Source organism: Cebidichthys violaceus, unplaced genomic scaffold (assembly GCF_023349555.1).
Source record: "Cebidichthys violaceus isolate CVI_PGR_0920_01 unplaced genomic scaffold, fCebVio1.0.p SCAF_9, whole genome shotgun sequence".
Lineage (NCBI taxonomy): Eukaryota > Metazoa > Chordata > Actinopteri > Perciformes > Stichaeidae > Cebidichthys > Cebidichthys violaceus.
The window spans coordinates 13,837,231-13,859,336 of NW_027176975.1; the positions used below are offsets into that span (position 1 = coordinate 13,837,231).

Genomic DNA, 22,106 nt, shown 5'->3' on the forward strand with positions numbered 1-22,106 from the left:
AAAAACAGAATTGAAGACAAGTTGAAGTGTATTATTAAAAACATGTCTTTGATACACTGATGTGAATTATAAACACACACACACACACACACACACACACACACACACACACACATGTCAAGTCCATAAAATGAACAAAAAAATACATTTTCAGTAAAGAGCTGAGTTCTGAAACGGTACATTTTGCTCCAGCCTCAGAAATGACGTGTCCAGCACAACGGCTGTACAGTACGTGGATATCACACTAATCCCAGACTCATCGAATTATTCCACTCATGACCATCCATTGGTGACTCTTGCATAAATACATAGATAAGAAAATGATTAAATTTAAGTCAAGTCTTTCTCGTGCTACACTGTCTCCTTAAATCATGCATAAATGTGATAATTACCCACACTAGGCCAAAAGGGCCCATCACTGCCACTTTAAATCCAATAAACGCCACGACCTGATCACTATAATTGACCATCTATCAGGGTCATTGAGGAGTCCAATGTTGTTAACCGCCGCTTATAATCCCTCTTGATCATTGCTAATTACAGAAAGTGGGAGAAACCAATATTCCAGATACCCAGAGAGCAGCTGCCAACCATTTCAGAGAGGCAGGACGAGACGTTTTAATATCAGTTAGTTTGAAAAATGACTTGATTCCAGATACTTTACAACTTTAAAGGCCCCGAACACTTACTTTCTCAATTAGCTTTGTAATGCATTTGTTCTGGTCCTAAATAAACTTAAAATTGTCAGCCAAAGTTGGAACAGTTTTTGTTATTTAACATGAGAGATGTCTGTTCTTCTTCTCTGCGGTTTGAAGTGGGCGGGGCTCAGTTAGAAAAAGGTGATGTCACTTCCGTCCGGAGATTAACTGACTTTTTGACTCTTAAAACTGTTAATTAATGGTAATGGTAACTTTGATTGTTGCTTATTTAGTCAGAATTATTAAATATCATGGACAAATACTTCAAGTCAAGGGGCTTTTAGGGGTATTATATTGTTCGCTCACCTGTGTCAGCACCAGTGTGCTGGAAATTGATTGAATTTGCTGGAGTTTTCTGTGGTAAATGAAGGAAGTTAAGCTACACATGTATGATATTGTAACACATTTAACTTGGTGTTTTACTTTAATGCGTGTTAAATAAGAAAGGCTTTTGATTTACTCAGGGGAGAACGGCCGTCTGGTCATGATTTTCATTTAGCTCTGGAACGCTCTGTGAATGTGAGGCGCACTTAGTGGTCAATTTTTACACAGATGTCCTGTATGTAGACAACCTCTAATGACATTTTAAATAAGCCTAAATATGCACATACTATAAAAGCACATTGCTACCTTTTTAACAGTTCCCATTTTAAAATGACATGGCCTCTGCCAGCTTTTGCACTCCATTTCTTCCTGTCTGGTATTCTCACTGTACTGTTCACTGGGGCAACAAGTCATTGAGAAAATGCACAATTTATTGAAATTTTATGGAAAGACCCCTACCCCATTTCACCACCGCACAATTACGTAAAAGCCATGTAGCCCTTGAGTAACCCTTTTTATAGTGATTCATTTATGACTCTGGTTACAGAGGGGATGCCTCTCCTGCCACAGACACCCTAAAACATGTGTGGATGGCATGAGGATGAAATCCACAATGCACTGAAGGGCACAGCTTTCATCAAGACGTTCTGTCTTTTCTTCATAAGCACATCATAAAATGTTTCATTCCTCTTTTACTATCGACTTGTTTCATAACAAAGTTGTACATTTTATTCCCTCAAACAGGAATGACACAGCTAAGGCTCATTTGGGTATTTCATAATGCTTCCCCTTGACAGAAAACATGCCGTTCACATGTGTCGTTTCAGTGAAGGAGCGCATTAGAGGACGGACGAACTAATAGAAGCCAGAAAACGATGCGACAGACAGAGAAATAAAAGAAAAATGAGACAAAAAGATTGAGTGAGTGGTCGAGAGCCTGCTCTAGTCTCTCCTGAGATGAGTATGATGATTGCGCCCACATTCCACTGCAGAGTTAAAACCCTTGGAGGCTTTGGGAATGTGAAAACCTACTTCTTCTCTCTTTATAGTACAACACTTAGGCAGCGTACCACTTTTTTTTCTCCACCCTGAACATTGCTCACATCGCTGTTCCCTGAAGCTTGAAAGCACAACATTTCTCAGCCAGCAACTCCCACTGGGACTAAAGCCCAGAGATGGAAATGCAAAGGATATGTTTTATTGGACAGTTGCAGACAAATAAATCTAAATATGTATTTTGGTCATGTTTGTGTGCCGACTGCACCCTGAGGGAGTTGAAATGATTATATGACATAAATAACAACGCTGTAGCGTGATATTAGGTCACATGTTTACATACATGGACCTAAGGTCAGGGAAGAAAATAATTCAAACACTATTTCTCTTCTTTTGAAGTGAACATTGTTTTGATAGCACACTGTTCATTCATGGTGCTAGGAGCCATGCTTTCCAGTGTGCACAGACTATTAATGAGAGATGGAACCATGCAGTCAGGTAAAATATACATACTTAAGTGGATAAAAGTCATAGCTGTGTTGAAGCCTGCCAGCGAGGCACAAATCAACCTGTCCAGCATGTGTGTGTGTGTGTGTGTGTGTGTGTGTGTGTGGGGAGGGGGGGGGGGGGTCACCCTGAATGAAATGGTTTAGGCTCACTGATCTGCACGGAGGAAAGTCAATGGGAGGTGTCAATGAGAGGGCAGGCGGGGACTCCTGCAATCACATGTCCTGTGACTGACACGGCCTAAACTGGGGGGCTGTGTGAGATGTCGACATATAGTGCAGCCCCCCTAATATGGCCTCAAAGGAGCACAGTGAGTTATGGGCAGAGACTGTAGGTGGTGTGACCCAACCTGCAACTCTTGGACTATGTAGTTTAACAGGGCAGTCATAGAGGCTTTCATTTAAATTGTGTTGATTTGTTTTGTGCATGCTGTTTTACTCAATTTTGTGAAATTGTAAAAAAACATATTAAGTATAATAATTCCTTAATTGGGAGTTAAAGGGGAAGAGTTTTCCAGTCCTGGTTTTAGATCACTAATGTCTCAGCAGTCTAGTGTTGATGTTTATTAGTATTGGCATATCCATTCTTTTGATTGATGATCTACTTCCTCCCACTTTTTGGTGAAGTTGATGGAAAATGTCATCTTGGTTGCTTCTCAGAAATGCTCAACTCGGATGTTATTTGTAATAGAAAATAGCCATGATTATGCTTAACATGATAGTTGTATTTTCAAACAATGCTGGTGCAGCATTGTTAAACACCCTATATATATTAGAAGGAACAGATTTAGGCTATTATTGTACATACATACTGTACATACACTTTATAGCTAGCTGCTAAACAAGTCTCAGGTTTTAATTTAACAATTTTTGAATGTACCTAATTTTCAAATAAAATATGAATATTTGTCTAATATTTCCCTTTTCCTGCTTCCCAAGACTTCTTCCACAAAGACTAAAAACCGGAGCACTCCAACTTCCCTGTGTCTTTGAAGGTAGAGCAAACTTGGGGAAATAAAAGTGGCGGCCTATGGCAAACTGCACTTCAGAGAATTCAGCCCCCTTTTTTCTTCCTGCCACATGTGACAAGTGAGCCATGCAGCTTTGCAGAATTATATATCTGTGTGTCTAATTATTTCTTTTCAAGTCCATACAATAAAAGACTGCATGCTTTTCTCTTGCCTGGGCTAGGACAGCAGGAGGAGTGCCCTCCAAAATATTCTCTCTCATGCTTCTGACATGCACATCTGTCTGCACGTCAGCATAGCAACTTTCTTAGACATCTTTGGTTTAAATGAAAGGGATCTGGGAGCTACAAATGCAATCGGTGCTGTGATGACACATTTCAATTCCATTGTGCAAATAGAATCCCTCAGACTTTCTTTTAATCTTTATTATTCACTGCTTCATAGTTCAAACTACAGCGAGGACGTAAGACAATTGCCCTTCAAAACAAGTCGTACCACACAGACTCTATTGTGATGAAGGTGTGTTACACAGAAACACATGCAGAACAATGGCCATTAGTGTAACATTGTAATGTTGAAAATGTTTGCTTTATATAATTCCTTTTTTGATATTTCACAATGTTTAAAATGTTGTATGTTTTTTTTGTTTTTGAAGTGAACCATTTCTCCAATATTTCTTACAATGAGAGATGGCTGTTAGGAAATGCTTCTGCTGCAGTGCGGTCACAAGGGGGTAGCATTGACACAGTTGTTTAAGCCCTTTAGCCGGCAGCCCAGCAGCAGGACAAACTGCCTTTGATGTAATTGAGGTCTTAGACCTCTTAGAAAAGCATATATTGGTTTGTATGTGGAAATGTTCAAGGAACAATGGATTTCCATAAGTGGATGTAAAATCGTATTTGGAGCATCCCCGGCATGCTAACCACTCTCTAAACAATAAGAAAAAGGACTCCTTCAGGATGGGATGGGTAATTCCAAGGCACTTACAGGCTGGAAATGTAATGGAATGTAGCATTAGGATTAAATGTGTGACTAAAAGATACAGACTTGACTAGTTTTGGGCCCTTTCATGGGTGATTCATTCAAATAAATTTGCAGATATTCTCAGCTCTGAACAGCAGTGCTATGCATCCTAATAGAAGTCAGCCAGCAGCATAAGAGCACATCTTTCTGTCTCTCTTTCAGGGGAAGTAGATTTTTTGGCCATTGTTTAGACTTACAAATACGATCATTTATTCTTTCAGCCTTAAATAAAAAGTCAGAGGAAAGCAGGAGAATTATGACCTCCAACCTCTATAGATTAAGCTGTTAATTATCAATCATTCCATGGCCACACAAGTATTCCCCTAACTAACAATTTATGTCCATCCATCTTATCATCCAAAGTAATACTTAAGAGTACGAGTCTGGCAGGGACTCATAAATAAAGGTTACCTATTTACATATTCAGTTTATCATGAATATTGCATACTCTGTACATAAAAATTCAAATGCAGTGTTTATGAAATATGATCATGCAGCAAATGTGAAAAGACATAGAGCACATCCCACAGAGGGGATTTAGAGCAGCCCTCTGTGATTAATAAAGAAGTAAATTAACTCCTGCTCAAAGACTTTTTGTTTTTGTATTTGTTTTTTAGAAAATTATGTATTATTATCAGTATAAATAAATATTTTTTAAAAGCCCCAGGCCAAATTTGATAATTGACAGTCTTTAAATCAGCGTTATAGATGGATGTCCCATTAAGTGAGTGACATATTCAAACCCTTACCTATGCAGTAATTCAGTATGAAAATAATGACAAATATGTTTTATTGACTTAACTCTAAGTAGTCATCACATCTACTAGAAAAAGTAAAACAGGTATCAGGTATTGTTAAGTTCACCAAGTAAACACATTAACAATATTTGGGTATCATAATTAAATTTTTTATCCTGGGGATGTTTGGAAAAGTAAGAGCACATGTATTGACTGATCAATGCTGATGCACCCTAATATAATATGCATGTATGTGAAGTCAAAATCTATAATAGAATTCTTGAATTTCAAACTGCTAAAGCAATACACATATGCATTCACCTGAGCACAGACACGCTCCATGTAGATGCACGAAAAGCTGCTTGGTTTGTACTTAAAACAGCTGAGGGGAATAATGGCATAAAGAAGCAAACACTGTGCAGCAAGTGTCTCATCTCCTCTCATGAACTAGTTAACCTGAAAGAATACGATCTACAAATGTGTTTCAGCAAAAGCAAATTACCTGGGTTTTGTGGAGGGGAACTAATCTCTCCAAGCATGACACTGGACAGGAAAGGCCTCTTACTGTTATTATGATGTGTCGGCTTGTGTTAGATGGAGGGCCCTTGATGGCCGCATCAGGAAGGAGCATTGAAGCCCCTCTACCATGACAGCCCTCTGATGGATGTACAGGTGGTGGAGGGGCAGGGGAAGATGGAGGTTAGAGAGCTGGAGATGAGGAGAAGAAGGAGGGTGACGTGAGGTGCTGTGGGGGTTATATACAATAGTAAATACCTACAAATGCAGCGCATTAGCAGTGGGTGGAGAACGCGAGATAACATAAGCATGCACGATAAAGCTTTCCATTCGACAGGCCATCTCTGAAACAAAATAAAGGCCTTGTGTGGTGAATTTTCAAAGCGACCTGTGATGATTTCTCCTCTATATGAGACAGACTGATTACAGTCAATTTGAAAATAATTTAAGAAATCTAAATATGTGTACATCAAAAGTTTGACACATTATGCAATGCCATTGACATCATATGAAACAAAAAATAATGATGTGTGTTAGCTGATATGAATTTGGGGAATGAAGTGAATTATGAAAGTCAAGGGTTTAATGATTGTTTTTTTCTAAAAACACAACAGCAGACTTGCAGGTGTTTTTGCTGTTAACATGTGGTTCATCACCCAAAGTTAGCTGGTAGTGGCTACTATGTAACTGAAATGTCAACTCTTCATGAGCTCAGAAAACAGCCTTATATGTTAGCTTTGTGACACATCATTATTCAGCTAATCTATACTATATTATTGTACGTAAAATTCAATATCATCAAATTAGTAGATTCTGCCTGGTACATGGTTTTCTTTGAACAGCGACATTAGAGAATACAATAGTAAAAGCTGTTCATCCCACAGCAGCCTCACAAGACGTAACCTGGTTACCACTGACTCCAAGTGTGCATCATTTGTCTGCTTTTGTTTTTGCTAGCACATTAGTGGCTTTGTTAGAACATGCTGGTGTGATAGAGGCGCTGTAGACAGGCACTTGTTGGTGTATCATACTGTTTTTTCCCCTGAATCTGAGAATTCTCGCACAGCTGGAGGGGTTTTGCACACAGTATCCATACTGAAATATTAATAGCCATTTTTTTTTCTCCACGTCAGCAGGTTGTAATTTGATTTCTGGTTTTAAGAAATGCAGTTTTGGGGCGGCAGATCTCCCCGTTAACATCGGCCCCTTGGTTCCTCCTCAATTTGCTCCTTTGGGTGTCCCGGGAGACAACGGGTTAGGGAAAGTGTTATGGAGAAAGATGGTGCTCCTCCTTGGCCTGGTAAAGATTGGGGGTGCCGACGCACAGCGGGACAGGTGTTCTGAGCTGCACACGGGGGAGTCTCACCAGGCTGCAGTGCCTGGCCCACATCCATCTCTGTACCTGGGGAGATAAATGGAAAAATGTGACCCAAACAGTCCAACATCACAGCCATGGCAGGAACGTGTTCTAACAATGGGGAGCAGGGAGGGTTCCCCATATCATTACTAAGAAATGAGGCACACTCTGCAATTAATTCTATCCCTAAATGAATATCTACTGCTTGCAGTATGCCTCTCTGTGGCAATAGAAATAGATTAATAGTGCAGAATGGGGAAAATAATCTTATTCGGTACCATGCTGCACTGATATTAAATGGGCTTCAATGCTTGGCTCATTTCTTGATCAACATTTTTTTTTTTTCATCTTGCAAACCCTACTTTTTCCAGCCTTTATTGTATAAAATGGTGTGATCTTTCCACTGCCCTTTGTCTTGGAAGAAAAATTAATTCTCATTTGCATTACCACGTCTAAATGTCAGCCACCGATATTTTGTTAGACATTAGTAAAGCTGGCAGCGAGAGGCGCTGGATAATTGCACTCAGCCTAGCAGAGGGATTTACATAATTTCAGATAGCAATTAAAGAATCCTTGGGAATTTTCATCCAGGCCTCTCTCTCCAGCTCACTCCTACAGCAGTACAAAAGAAGCATTCGTTTACATTAAGCTCCATGCTCCTTGCGGTTCATTTGCATGAAATTAAAGGTTTTCATGATCTTGAACAGCGGGGTAACATTTAAAATGCTGTTTTAAAGCCCTCACCTTGGAATAATGAAACGCTTCTGGTTTTTTTAGAAGGCAGTGGGAGTTCATTGACTGCCTGTCCACGGCAAAACTTTTTTCATTTGCCATTCACTCATACAATATTGCCTGATAATGCTTTCAATTAATTAAAAATACAACTTTTTCCAAGGTCCCCTTTCTCTTTGATCTGACCATGCCTACCCTCATCCCACCTCTCACTAAGCCCTTTAAATATGACATGACGAAAGAAGAATCACTTCCAAATGCATCAGTCAAAAACATTGCTCTTACATGAAATAACAACTGAACATACACTTAATTCTACTTCCTTCCATCTTGCCATGATAAACCAACGTGGGGACTTTCACCAGAGCTGCGAAGATAAACCTCTCATGTACAGTATCTTTAATTAGGTCCCTGTGGGTCCCGGTGTTATCTGCCATGCTGATTAGAATGAACATTAACTTGCTTTAGCACAGAATCTGATAATATGCATCGGTGTGTGCTGACAAGAGTGCAAAATCCAATTGGACGGTTTTTTTTGGAGACAACATATTCCACTGTTTTTAAGCATGTGATGTTTCTGTGAGCTATTAGAAATATTACTTTCCTGCTAGCAGCAGGAAACTCACATTGCTTTAAATCCTTCATGCCTTCTTGGTGTGGCCTGGATGACACATTTGATATGGGTAAGGATCATCAGGATTAGTTAAACCAAAGCCTTCTCTTGGGAGGTCTGTGGCTCAGTAGTTCAATGTGCATATTAACAATATTGTGAGTTTGCCAGCTCTCACTTTTGTGTTTCATCAGTATACTAGCCAATAAAATAGAACCATAATCTAAAAAAAAAGTCCTAATGAATAGTAGGGCTTTGTTAAGACAATAAAGCTTTGTTACAGAGCTCAGACATAAATACAAAGCCTCATCTGAACAATACCCTTCACACTTCTTCCTTGATTCCCCTTCCATCCTTAAAGGCATCACAGAACATTTTCACACTAGTCGTCCCACCGCTGTGAAATAAATTGTGACAGTAACTCAATATGAAGTGAAATAGCTGAGAAAGCCTTGAGTTCACTTGCGCTGACAGTGCTGTTTAATTCCATCTTGTGCCAGACTGACATTTCTGCTGCCACTAAATATTAAACATGTGTACCCGTTTCATTTGCATCTGGTAATGAGGTGGGAGACAGCGCCCAACTGGTCAAGCCTCTCCCTCTCTCGCGCGCGGTGGTGAGTCTTTGCTACCTGCAACACAATCACATGGACAAGGGTAAACCAACAGAAATATTTAGAGTGGAAAGGGGCTGAGGCAGAATGGAAAAGGAAAAAAAGGGGGGATGGGGGGGAGTGAAAGACAGAGCACCTTTGTGTGTGTGTGTGCTCTCCAGAATTCAGAAACCAGTCTGAAATGACCCCAGCTCTCAAGCAGTGTCTGCCTTGGCTGACATTTCTCCCTGAATCTTTTAAGATGCATCCCTTGCTGCAAAATGCATTAGCGGAGAGAGGAGGAGAAACAGAGGCACAAGAGGAGAGGGTTAAATGTGATTGCTCTAAATGTCATCACATCTTCATAATGCAATATATATTCATGATCTGGCAGTCCAGGAGGGCAGACATCACAGTTGTGTTCTGTAATTCAAATGTTTTTATCCAAATTTTGATTCGCCAAACATTTCTGGGCAGACATTTCAAACCTGGGTGTGCATTCATTTTTTTTAGGTATCATACAACTGGATGGAGCGGTGGCGTCTGAGGCGAATGTTGTATGATGTGGGTGTTATTGAAAAGACACTGGGATGCTCACAGATTGGGCAAAATGTATCTACCATTAGCCATATAGCACTTGTGTTATCTCATAAACTAGTAGTGGTGGAGGAGGTATTCTCATTCTTTACTTAACGATGCTATAATCATTATTTTATATTAGCAATGGCTCAGATGATCACTTGAATGTGACAGAAGTCACTTGCCATTATGAAATGAATGAGGATTATCACATGAGTCAGGTACCTTTAGCCACATGGAGCATTACAGCGTATTGGAGCTCATTGTTTGGGTTTTCTGGGCCGCATATTTTGTTTTCATTTTTGTTCACTCTCACTGTTTTCATTTCAACGTTTTTGGCCGCACAAAAGCACTAAAATCTGACTTACGCTTGCAGAAAACAGGAGGCACGTTGATCAACTACTAGCTAGTAAACATGGTAGAGCATTCAACAGCTAAAGAGCCAAGTATTTCCTTCAGGAGTTGGTGGAGACCAAAACAGAGCTTAAAGAGAGTGAATATTTGACCTCAGGTTGCCACAAATGAAAGCTAATTCTGCCCTGTAACTGATGGAGGAAATTTTCTGCTAACAAATTATTCATAACAACTTAAAATGTGATAATATGTCAGCGTTGTGTTTGCAGTTTGTGCCCGCTGCAATATCAATATGGAAATACCAGTGTTAAAATGTTCTATTCTACATTTTAAATGTACTTACGTAGATTCAGAAAATGTACTTGAATAATCAAAAGTTAAAGTACTTATTATACAGCAGAAATTATTGTGCCATAGTTAATATTAAATTGTACATTATACTATTTAGATCATCATCACTGAAGCAATTAACTCGTCTGGAATTGAATGTTGTAGCTGGTAAAGTAATTTGTGATGACAACTGTCAAATAAATTTGAGTAAAAATGAACAAGTAAATGTAGCAAAGTAGAATAATAAATACTAGAACATAAAAAAAAGCATAAAGTTCAGTATGCTACAAGTACCTCAAAAGTATACTTAAGCACAGTACTTGAGTAAACGCAGTGGCTCAATTTCAACCACTGTAAAATACTGTAGGCATATTAAATAAAATATATTTACTTCAACTTCGATGACGTATTTTGCCTTTTATTGATATTACATTGATGTGGGCAACTTAATAAAGTCTTATCTGTATGTCTTGTATGTGACACTGATGGCATTGTACTCCTCAGTGTTTGGAATAGAAAAGCCAGGTCCTCTGATGTTCTTGAAATAAAAGCACAATATTCCCTTTTTTCTGTCAGCCTCTCATGACAGTGTACAGCCATAAGCACTTTGAAAAGAAATCAACACCAGTGTGAGGAAACTTTACACATTCATTTTACTTGTATGACTTCTTAGGTACGGATTTATTCTTTCTTTTTTTTTTTTGCAGTCAATGTGGATAGGAGATGTACTTCTGTCATTGCCCTGTTCGGCATACCGCTCTGCAACAGTTAAAGTTTAGAGACACTCCTGCCTCTCTATGAGGGCATGTATTGCTTTCATAATATGTATCAAATATGTCACAGGAAATCAAACCTTGATCAAAACCAAAGCTGACTGTCGGGGAGAAACAAGGAAACATCAAAGAGCTTACAGTAGAAAGGCAGCGGTGGTTGAAGTTGTGTGTGTGGTGGTGGTGGTGGTGGTGAGGGGGGGGCTTCCAGCTTCTTGTTAATTCACTTCATAAGAGCTGTTAAGCTCTTTCAGCAGTCATCGAGAATTGTGTCCACTCCTGGGCCCCCGGTGGGACTGCGTGTCCTGAGGTTTACTGTTGCTAGCTTGTCATGTCCACGTCAACAGCACTTATCGCCTTTTGTCTGAGTGCTGAGACATTTCCCAGGCATTTAGCTGCCTGTTTGTCTTCTCTTGATTTCCCCTCCAAATCTGTCACATATAGTCTTCACCTGACACCTCACAGAGTGTTCCTCTCTCAAACACTGTCAAAACAGGGAGATCCAACAGGAAGATATAGCAGCAGGGAGCCACAAATTGCCAAATGTTATACAATGATCAGGCTTCTGCGATAATGACCTGTGTAGGCAAAACCGGTCTGGGATCATTTACTTCATCAACTCGCTGACTGCTTTGCAAATAAGAAGAAAAATGAACAGTTTGTGTTCACAGATCATTTGGACTCTGAGTTATCAAGTGCTGCTTTATGCTGCTTGCACATTGTACTGTATGTCAATAACACGGAGTCCAGAGTTTTCACATCACCGAGACTTTCTCTGTCCTTTTATTTCTTGGAGTAAAAGCACTGGCATGAAAACAATGCACTTCACAGTGAAGGCCTGGCGTAGAATCAAGTGCTTCTCTTTGGTGCATTTTTCTTTTCTTTGCCTTTCTTCCCTGGCGAAGAAAAACCCTTCTATTATTTCAATAAGCTCTTGGTTTTAATACATTATTGATCTTAAGGTTGAACTACGGGCCACTGCATTACCAGGATTCTAAAGCCCATCATGGCATGACACTCATGTACTTGTGAAAAATTATACCAATTATGAAATCAACCAACAACTACCTCAAACAGCAATCAATTGTCACATTGGAAAGCATTTTGTTCAACAATGCTATTGGCTTTGTGGTTACAAAGAAGGAGTGGGCGTTGGATGTTTAATGACTTCCAAATATTGTTCCCCCTCTCTCTCTTTTTTCAAACACGTATTACTATTCTCTCTGAGAAGGTTTTGCTCTAAAGCCAGCCTTCGATTATGTTTGATGCTCAATGTTAAGCGACCGTGTGCCAATAAGACAATAGCATTTGCCATTGATTAGCCTTAATGAGCACCGAAGGCTCAACACCACTACGTGCACTTAAAAGCCTGCATTAAGGCTATGAATTATGATAAGCATACTATATGCCAGTGCATTAGGAACGGATATATTCATTCTAATTCGGCAAATGCCACAAAGCAAGCAAGCTGAGAAGAAAAAGCCATTTCTCGAGCCGCTAAAGTGGGTTGGGGGGGGCCAGGGGCTGAGTGCTTGCGGGGTCAAGTGCAAGCCGTGTCTTTGACAGTGGCTGCCTGCCTGTGTTTCCATATCACAACGTTCAATCATGCAGTGCCCTCATGCAGAAACCTTTAACTCAATGCCCATAAATGCAGGGAAGCAAAGCCTACTGTCTGCTCCAGCACCGGCAACCTCTGTGCTAGCATTTTTTTGTGGTCAGTGGGTATTTGTCATTGTTTTGTTTTCGTACTTAAGGGAAGACGATAGTGTTATTATTTTTGTTTTCTTTTTTACATCTGCCGATAAAAAGGTGCACATTGAAAAAAATTCTAACTGATGCCATCCACAGAACACTAGGAGGGGTATGAAAAACTACAATTAAGATCACCTTTATTGTTTACAATCTGAATCGCCGGTGTGACATCTAAATGACATTTTAATGAAAATTTTAGACAGGTTATTTTGAATAGTTTCCGAAAAGATGCAGAAGGTTGAGCAGTGGTGAATTGCAAGTGTCTTTGGGGGGGAGACGGGGTGGCTTGACGGGCGCAGGAAATCTGAGCCAAATAAATGAAGTGGAGATGGTAATACAGTGTGTTATAGCGGAGAGTGACAAGCCCGTTCCTTCCATGAAGCAGCTGAGCTGGCATTAAACAGACAAGACATCCCGTTCAGTCAGTTATCAGCCCAGGAATAATGAAGGAACAGGCCGGCAGACCAGGACGAGTCACCCTACTCAGCCAAGTGGAGAATTTAATTTCGTGCAGGTTTCTCTGCAGCCAAGCATTTCCCCATCGGAGGTCCACTGGTGCTTGGGCGAGCGTGGACAACTCAGTGCACCCGACTCCCGAGTCTCTCCGGCACTGACAGAGATGTGTGGTGATGGATTTTAGAGTGGCTGGGGGTAGAGGGTGGACTTAAGTTTGGGTAGGGCTGTTAAAGAGGGGAGAGAGCGATGACAAGCTAACTTCAGAGAAAAGTAAAAAAGCGATCAGTCGTGCTCCTCATTTTCCAGAGTATGGGTGCATTATTAAATCAAAGACAGTGAAATGAGGAATGGGTCCTGTCTGACCCTAAGATATGTAGGAGGGGAATAATATTGTCTGTGCTTAATGTTACCCCTGCTCCACCAACCGCCACTCTACCTAACATGGCCACTTGGCCAGTAAATTTAAACATTATGACCCAACGGCGTACCTCAGAACATATGAAAACATTTTTTATTCAAAGGGATTCATCTCTACATTTCAAATTTTTGATATGTATTTAAAAAACTCATGGATCATTTCCCCCAATGCCTTCAAGTTAAATAAAGGTAGTAATCTTGCACTGTCTTTTGTGGTCACATGATCCTGTGTTGATTATAAAGCATGAATGGTGAAAAAGCGGGAACAAACCCTAACCTCTGCCCAGCACCTTCAGATTCTACTGTTGTACAAGAGTAGTGACATTGTATTTAAGAAGTGTGCTACACATGTATGCGTGAATACTTTTTGCTATGCAGCATGCATGAAGTCAGTCATGAAAGTATCGGTAGTATCTTTGTAGAGAACACAGTTTTTTGCCAGGCAGATCAGTGGAATGTGAAGCCCATTCATTCCCCTTCATCGTCCCGTGTTTCTTCTTTGTTTGAGCCTGGGAACAATCGGTGATTGTCTAGTGTGAACACTTTGATGTATTGTTGAAAAAAAGTGCAATATGACCTCTTTGGCAGTGTAAAAAAAACTGTTTGCCAATTCAGATTGTACAGGCTGTCTCCTGGCAATACCTGCGAAATGCATTATAGTCCATGAGACAGCCATTGTGTGTTTATGAAAAACTATTCAGTGAATTTCTTTAACCAGGGAAGTGGGCCAAATAAACAGTCAGAGTCTGGTCCAAGTCTGTACAACCAAAGTCAGTGGCATAGCACACAAATCTAGCTCGCCCTAGTAAACACATGCATCTGGTTATAAAGGAAATCAGTGCGGGTTTTTGAGGGGCTTCATTGTACCTGGGGCATGAGACAAAGGTGGAAAACCATCTAGCTCTAACTTCAACACTGAGAAAGGATTACACAGCATTTCATAATAAAAGACAAATGAATGAGACTTCAGTGGATGAAGCATACTGCATTTTGCAGATTTAAGGGGAGTTAGTTTATAACACCTGATAGCCTAGTCTGTCGCAGCACAGGAGTAACATAATAAAACTTAAGAAACTTCAAAGCACAAACCAAATATATATATATATATATATAAACATTTTAAAGCAAGATTAGAAAACCACTCTTAAACTCATGACTGGTGTTAAAACAGGGAGTGATGTTAAATAATGACTAAGTCTCAGCTATTAAATGTTTCTGCTGAAGGTTCATTTGCAGCAGTAATATTTGAACATACTGTAGTAAACCACTAAAGTAAACAGATCATATTTCCTCTCGTATTGCTCGAGATGCTCTAATATTGTTTTAAATAACAGAAACAGTCTGTCTAACTATTTATTCAGTTTACTTTTAATGCTAACAATGTAATATTGCAGATATTGCAGGCTTTCCAATGTCGGGCTTAAAGTACTTTGTTTCACTTCTCTGCCCTGACCAAAGCATACTGCTCCCAAAAAGTGAGCCTATTTGGAATGACTGACGCGGCCCACAATGGGACCTTTTGCAAAATGTTTGTATGTTTGGGTTCTGTTGTTATGATGGGCCTTGCTGCATATATGCTCTAGGCACTATATACATAACCCCAGAATTTAACTAAAACCAAAATACACCTACCTGCTCAATAATAAACATGTTAAATCTCAATTGTTTAATGCATTCAAAAACCAAAGTTGTGGTTTTACTGTGGATCATGTGCCGGTCTATTCACTGGTTAAGAGCAGTGACTCCAACATGCCAGGAAGGGCTATTTTTGTTACCGTTGCTATATATTTCCAACCCAATCTCACTCCCAACTCATCAAATACCGACGCTTGTTAGTCACATGACCCACATGAGTCGCCCTTTACCTGAGTTGTTAGTCAGTCAAGTTAACATCAACCAACCCTACTAAGTGTTTTTTTAATATTGAACCTAACTTCCTGTGAAGACAGAGTTTATTTTGAAAAGACAGTATGCATGAAACGAGTGGAAAACGACATGCCGTCCCTGAAACGTCCAACGCTGACACTTGAGGGGTATCTGTGCGTCATGGTTTAAAGTTTTATGGCCACAGAACACGCGTTGGTATTTAACGAGTTGGGGTGAGAATGTGTTGATATTTCAATGTGAATTCAAAACAATTAAATACAATAATAAGTTGCAATACCATTACATGTAACTGTAAATCAAAATCAAAAAAGCTTTGATATTCCCGAGTGAAGCTAGCATAAAAACTACATTATGGGCATGTTGAAGTGAGTCACAGCAATGCGTGTTTTTCTTTAATCAAGTGTTTCCTCTCACTGTCATCAGCCAGGTGCAGAGGCTTCTCACAATAGATATATCTCTCCTGACTGTCTTTAATGAAGCAGAATAACTGTACACAAAACCACTGTAAATGCCCCTAATTATTGTGATAAAGACGGGCTCATTTTGATATGTGTTGAATTGTTCTTATGACAGCCTCCTCTCAAGCCAAGCACTGGACACAAATCTTGCCATTCACCCCTCTCCAATTTATTGTTCACCATGGCTGTTAGAGTGTTTTGTATTGTGTGTGTGTGTGTGTGTGTGTGTGTGTGTGTGTGTGAGACTCAAATGCCTTCAGTACTGAACACTTTTTTTTTCAGCTAGTAAGATCATTTGGTTATTGGCAGCTGTAAATTCCCAAGAATCTAACCAATTCCACAGAAGATGGTATGATTGTAGCTTATGCTCTAATTAAAGCATTCTATCCCTTAAAATGTGACATCCCTATCCCTTTTATGACTTTTAATACTGCATATAATATACATATTATACATAATTTAAAAAGAAAGCTGTCCCCAAGCATCGCTACCAGCATGCCAAATGAGACTTTCCTTCGACTTGTGAAGGAACATAGAAACACACACGGTGAAGCTTTGGCCCAAATATGTGCCAGATAACTGCAAAATCTGGCTCATCTCCATTACTTTACTGTATATCATTTTGGTACTTTTACGAGATACATTTTAATCGGAAACAGAGTAGCATATATTAGGTTTCTGGACATGTGTCTTAGTTTTTAAACGTAACGGTAGCAGTCAGAATGAAGAGGGATTCTGCACTGTAGCTTCATTTAGAGTCTTTGCAAAAAGTGTAGGAGGCTTTCTGTCTGATGTTTGATTATGTGAACTCTCCATCTTTCTGATGTCAGAGAAAATATCATCCCACACAACAGCAGGATCTTTCATAAATGATCCCATAACCTGGGATCGTGCTTGGATTTAGAAAAGATTACGGCTACCACTATCACTTCTTTCATACATTCAATAATGCATCAGACTGCGTAGATAAGAAGACAGTTCTGGCAAATATTGATCCAATCTGGGAAAATATCACAGGATTAAGGAAGTTTCTCAGATCTGTTCTATTAGTAGTTATTTGAATTCTTTTTTTATACTTGTAAAAAGGATGAGACAAGACAAGGCGTAATACTTGAAAGGACCTTCTGGGCTGTGAATCTGTTCAGTGTTGTTGCTGCCAGGCCCAAGTCACAGCCAAGCTCTTGTGGACAAACTGTTTGTGTAAATTGTTGTGTAAAGTATGTGTGTATATGTATATATGTATATATGTGTATATATATATATATATATATATATATATATATATATATATATGCATAAATGTATTTACTTATCAGCCTGGTCTTCTGTTGCAAATAAAAAAAGACAGACTTCACACCAACAGTGACCACTCATTTGGAAGCGAACCAAACGCCTGTGGCTGCAAAGACCTGCCCAGGGTTCAGGTTCTTAAAGCGGAAATAATTGCAGAGGTGCACGCTCCATTAAAAGCAACTATTTAATACAATAATCATTCAATTAAAAATCCCTTGTAGCTGCTGCCATAGTTGATTTGGATCAAAGGAACATGTTATTTGTGGTATGAAGCAAACTGTTTAACCCAGGGCCACAATCTGGTCTTTCTGCAGAGAGAATTTCACCTGCAGACTGCATCATTTTAAAACACGCTCAAAATGACTCTTTGCTTTGATTCTTAGCTAGAATGGAGTTCAGTTATAAAATATTGGAAAGCAGAAAGTCTCTCAGTTGTTGAGATATAACTATTTTTAACTGTGTTTGTGTGTATTTGTATATATATTTGTTCTTTAAACGTCACTCAGTCTCCTTTATCATATGAGGACATCAAAACGCTGCTGCTGGACGTGGCTAGTGGTTCATATTCAACATTTGTCTGATTTGCCAGCTCACAATTTACATTGACAAAAGAATCCTTGAATAGACGGAAAATGAAAAGTCTCATCATAAAAGCTGAGCCTTAGTTCAGAGGACGCATAAAGAGAGAGCTGAGGCTGACAAAGTACAGCGGATTTGTTTTGGTACCACATTAACAACCAATAGGGTTAAGTGTTGTCTCCCTGATTCAAATAATGAAAATGTTTCAGCCCATGACTATAAAACTGTTTATGCTTTGAAAATGAACAGACAATAAAAGCAGAACATTCACCAACTTAAACTTTACATTTTGCCAAATCGCACCTTAAATGTCCGACCTGTGTGACGTCACATTGGTGTGAATACATTTAATTCTGGAAGTCAAGATATTAATGGAAGGTTATTAAAAAAGTTAGTTAAGGACAGGCAACATTCTTCATCTACTATAAATCAGAACCAAACACACTGAGGCTTTGTTTGGCCATCTTTTGTTTGTTACTCGTGCGATGGGAAGACCAAATCCAGAATGGATTACCCGAACGTTGGTGTATAAAATGTTTTGTATTTCCATTGGTTAAGTGTAACAGGGACATTAATGTTGTATTACTGTATGTTGAAGGCTGCTGCCAGCTATCAGTGGTTATCAGTGGACAAACTGTGAATAACCACTACCTCCTCACCCTGCCTCATCTCCAGCTTAATATGTGTCCAGTTGCCTCCAGACAGCTGGAAGCTGGAGGCTATATATATATATATATATATATATATATTTAAAAATGTCTATATGATGTGCAGTTTGCTGGAGAATTATCTGTAATATGATGCAGTATATTGTATGGGGTAACGAGCTAAATTGTGGGAAAGAACATTAATTATTTGGAACTGAGAGACAAATACAAACTAGAAGTTTCAGGAACAAAAGAACGTTGCATCCGTTTTACACTTGCTAACCAAATGGCCTTTCAAATTGGAAACGTCAGACATTATGCTGCCGGTTTGCATGCAAGGCCATTCTTCAAAACAGAGAGACGGCTTTGTGTTTTTATCTTGTTGGGTGCCGTTTGAGCAAAGGAGCGCATTACGTCGAGTCTTTGTTTTATTGTGTTCAGCAAATTAATAAATGGGAAGCACAGTGGGAAAAATAGATATGAAAATGTGTACTTTGCATTATTGAAAAGCCCATCCACTAAAGGTTACCAGCAGCTATTGTAGTACAATCTGTGAAATGTAATTAGAGTGTGTGTGAGAGAGCAGCACAGATAAAGCTGCCTCTGCCATTATGGACTCCCTCATAACATTTTGCCTCCCCCTGAAACTTATTCTCTCTGAACTAATTCTGCATGACATATTGCATTTCTGCTTCAGCTATCATGAGGCTACCTGTGAATTAAACTGGGTTTGCAATACAGCAAATTTCCAGATCACAGTCTGGACATGCAGATATCTCATATTTGCTATGATTTAATTAATTCAAGCCCGACAAAACTCACAACATTACTTCCAACTGTTATTGCGTTTCTATGCTCTCTGCATGTTGATTCGCACGATATGAGAAGGATAGAGAAGTGGAAGAAGTGTTGGGATGATGGGAACATGGATTGCTTCATAAGGGAATATGGAAACAATGGAAATAAATGTAAACGTATCAAAAACTAAATATTTTTACTGAAAGCTTAAATTGGTGTTGGAATGGCAGGTCTGTAGAATTGAACTGCTTGTGTTGGTGTCAAAGTGGAGGAACATCTTTAATGGATTTCATCTTAGTAACAGCTGCGTAGATCAATGTAATGTCTTATTCAACTCTATCTACCTATTTTTAAAATCCACTCCAATACAAACAGGAGATAATACAATGCTACACTTGATGGAAAAGAACTGCAAGCACTGAACACGAGTCATTAGGTTACATGTCAGTTAGCAGTAGATGTATAGGCAGTACATTTTCTTGTTAATTAGTATTAACTTGTGCATATACCACTAATTTGTTTTGCCAGTTGCTTTTTGCCGGGAAACGTGACTGCTGCCTGCGTTTTGTTCCGTGATGATGGAAGTTGTTTGAAGGTGGTGGGCGAAAAAAAACAAAGCTCTGACACCAGAGTCAGAGCTTCACATCTCGAGTCCTGCATGTGGTGAGGCTGAGGCGACAAAGCACTTCAGGTGAAAGAAAGACTGTGATTTTAGTTCGATGTTAATCACGTAAACATATCATTTCTTGTGCTTCAAGTCAGTTGTCACTTTTCCAATATTCAACAGAAGCCACAATCTATCTCTATCTCTAACATTAACCAAATGTTTTATGCCTAAGCATCATCATAAATGAGCTGTACCATGCTTTAATTGCTACAAGCTGATATTGTATTTCAAGAGTAGAAATAAGAATGAAATATGTTGTCAGCAAAAGTTTTGCAGTAAAGTTCATAATCAAACATCATCAACGGAATGTAAAGAGGTCACACAACACGTCAATGTATCATGTTTCAGAGATATCTACGCAAATGAGCGGGCTTAGCAGCTAGCCCCGCCCCATCCTGTCTTACCACTCGTACCTCGAGAGGCGACAGTGAGTCACTGTAGCGTCCAGTCTGTCCTCAGTCCAACATGAGAGGACCAAGAACTAGAGCGTCTCAATAATAGCCATGATAGAGATTGTTTATTGGATTAAAGTCAAGGTTGCAGAAACGAGAAAACAACTTGTGTTTTTGTTTCGTCCTCCCCGGTTAATCCGAGAAACAAACTATCAAAACATACATGGACCTAAAAGCCCCCGGTTAGTAGTAGAGTAAACACACGGACGACTAAACTACAGAACACTACAATTCTGGCCTCCATTTATTTCGATCACGTGGTTAGACATTACACTTTTAATACATTCTAGCTGATTATACTTCTGTACTTTCACTTACAGAACATTTCACATTCAGCAATTTCACTTATAATGAAGTATTTTTAGACTACAGTATTTCTACTTCTACTACTAAAGGGTCTGAGTACTTCCTTCATCTCTGTTAATTGGTATAGTATACAAATGTCATTTCTAGGGCACAGTGATGTTTCCTTAATCAATGCACCTGCTATTAAGACACATATGACTGTTTTTAGTCATTAGTTTCCTCATCCTCGTTTAAAAGCCCAAATATCAAAGTACTGCTTGACAGTTATTTTGTGAGCTAACAAATGCTGCAAATTCAAAATAAATCATATTTATCTTTGTCTATTTTGTTGGGAGACCATATATGCAGACACAAATACACATTTCTTTTACATTTTGCAGCTGCTCATTTAGAGGTAAAAGCCCAAATCATCGTTTCCGTTATAAAATGTCTGGCTGAGGATTTAGAGACAACATTTTGTAGGAGTCACTGACACGTATTTGTGCCGCTTAAAATAAGAAAACAATACGGTATCACATTTGCATGTAGGTTATGGGGGGTCTTCTATCACATAATGACCCAATGAATTTCTTTTCCATGCTTCCTGTCCTCAGATAAGCCAGCTCTTCTTTTAATGGTGCCTCTCCATGAGAAGAGTGATAATAGAAGCCAACCGGGCCAAAAGTTGAGCAAAAAGGAGAAATGATTAAGGGACCTTATTAAAAGCAACCTTGTAGATTCAGACGCGTGATGGAGAGCACATTATGAGGCCTGATCCTTTTCAAATGACACCACGGTTTCCCGAACACGCCGAAAAACCTGATTAGGGTGACAAGCACTGAGTGATACTGCAAACCTGTTAATAACATGAAAATTAGAAGGGGCTCATGCAAAGAAAGGAGATTAATTTAGCTGGAGTCCATCTTGCGCAAATTGCGAAGTTGTGAATATGTTTTCAGATAATGAGCCTTCCTACTTGTCAGCTCACTTGTCATTTTCTGTAATTAATGTTAAGGAAGACTCCTTCCTGATGGTTCATATTACTCATGTACCAGGGAAATTTCTCCCCAGAAATAATTTACATTTATTATCATCAGTCTGTTTGTGTGGTTTATTTCACAGTGGAGTAATTTATTGCAGCACCATTTCGCTCGCCTTGATTAGTCACTCGTCAGACTGAGATGTAATTTTTTTTCTTCATATGTCTCGTCCGTGGAAATTGAAAGTGTTTGTGGCTCAGCGTGGTACCTTCTCAGCTCACATCTTCTACTCATTTTTCTTGTATTTGTGTGTGTGTGTGTGTGTGTGTGTGTGTGTGTGTG

At 39.3% G+C, this 22,106-nt stretch overlaps 1 long non-coding RNA gene across 1 annotated transcript in view; it reads right to left on the bottom strand.

The window, feature by feature from the left end:
* Window positions 1–5,280: 5,280 nt before the first annotated feature.
* Window positions 5,281–22,106, bottom strand: part of LOC137867339 (uncharacterized) — a 67,181-nt gene continuing 50,355 nt past the window's right edge. The window contains exons 3-4 of the long non-coding RNA XR_011102167.1: window positions 9,008–9,099; window positions 5,281–7,170 (exon numbers count right to left, since the gene is read on the bottom strand). This is a non-coding gene — a long non-coding RNA (uncharacterized lncRNA). The remainder of the gene's footprint in view (window positions 7,171–9,007; window positions 9,100–22,106) is intronic.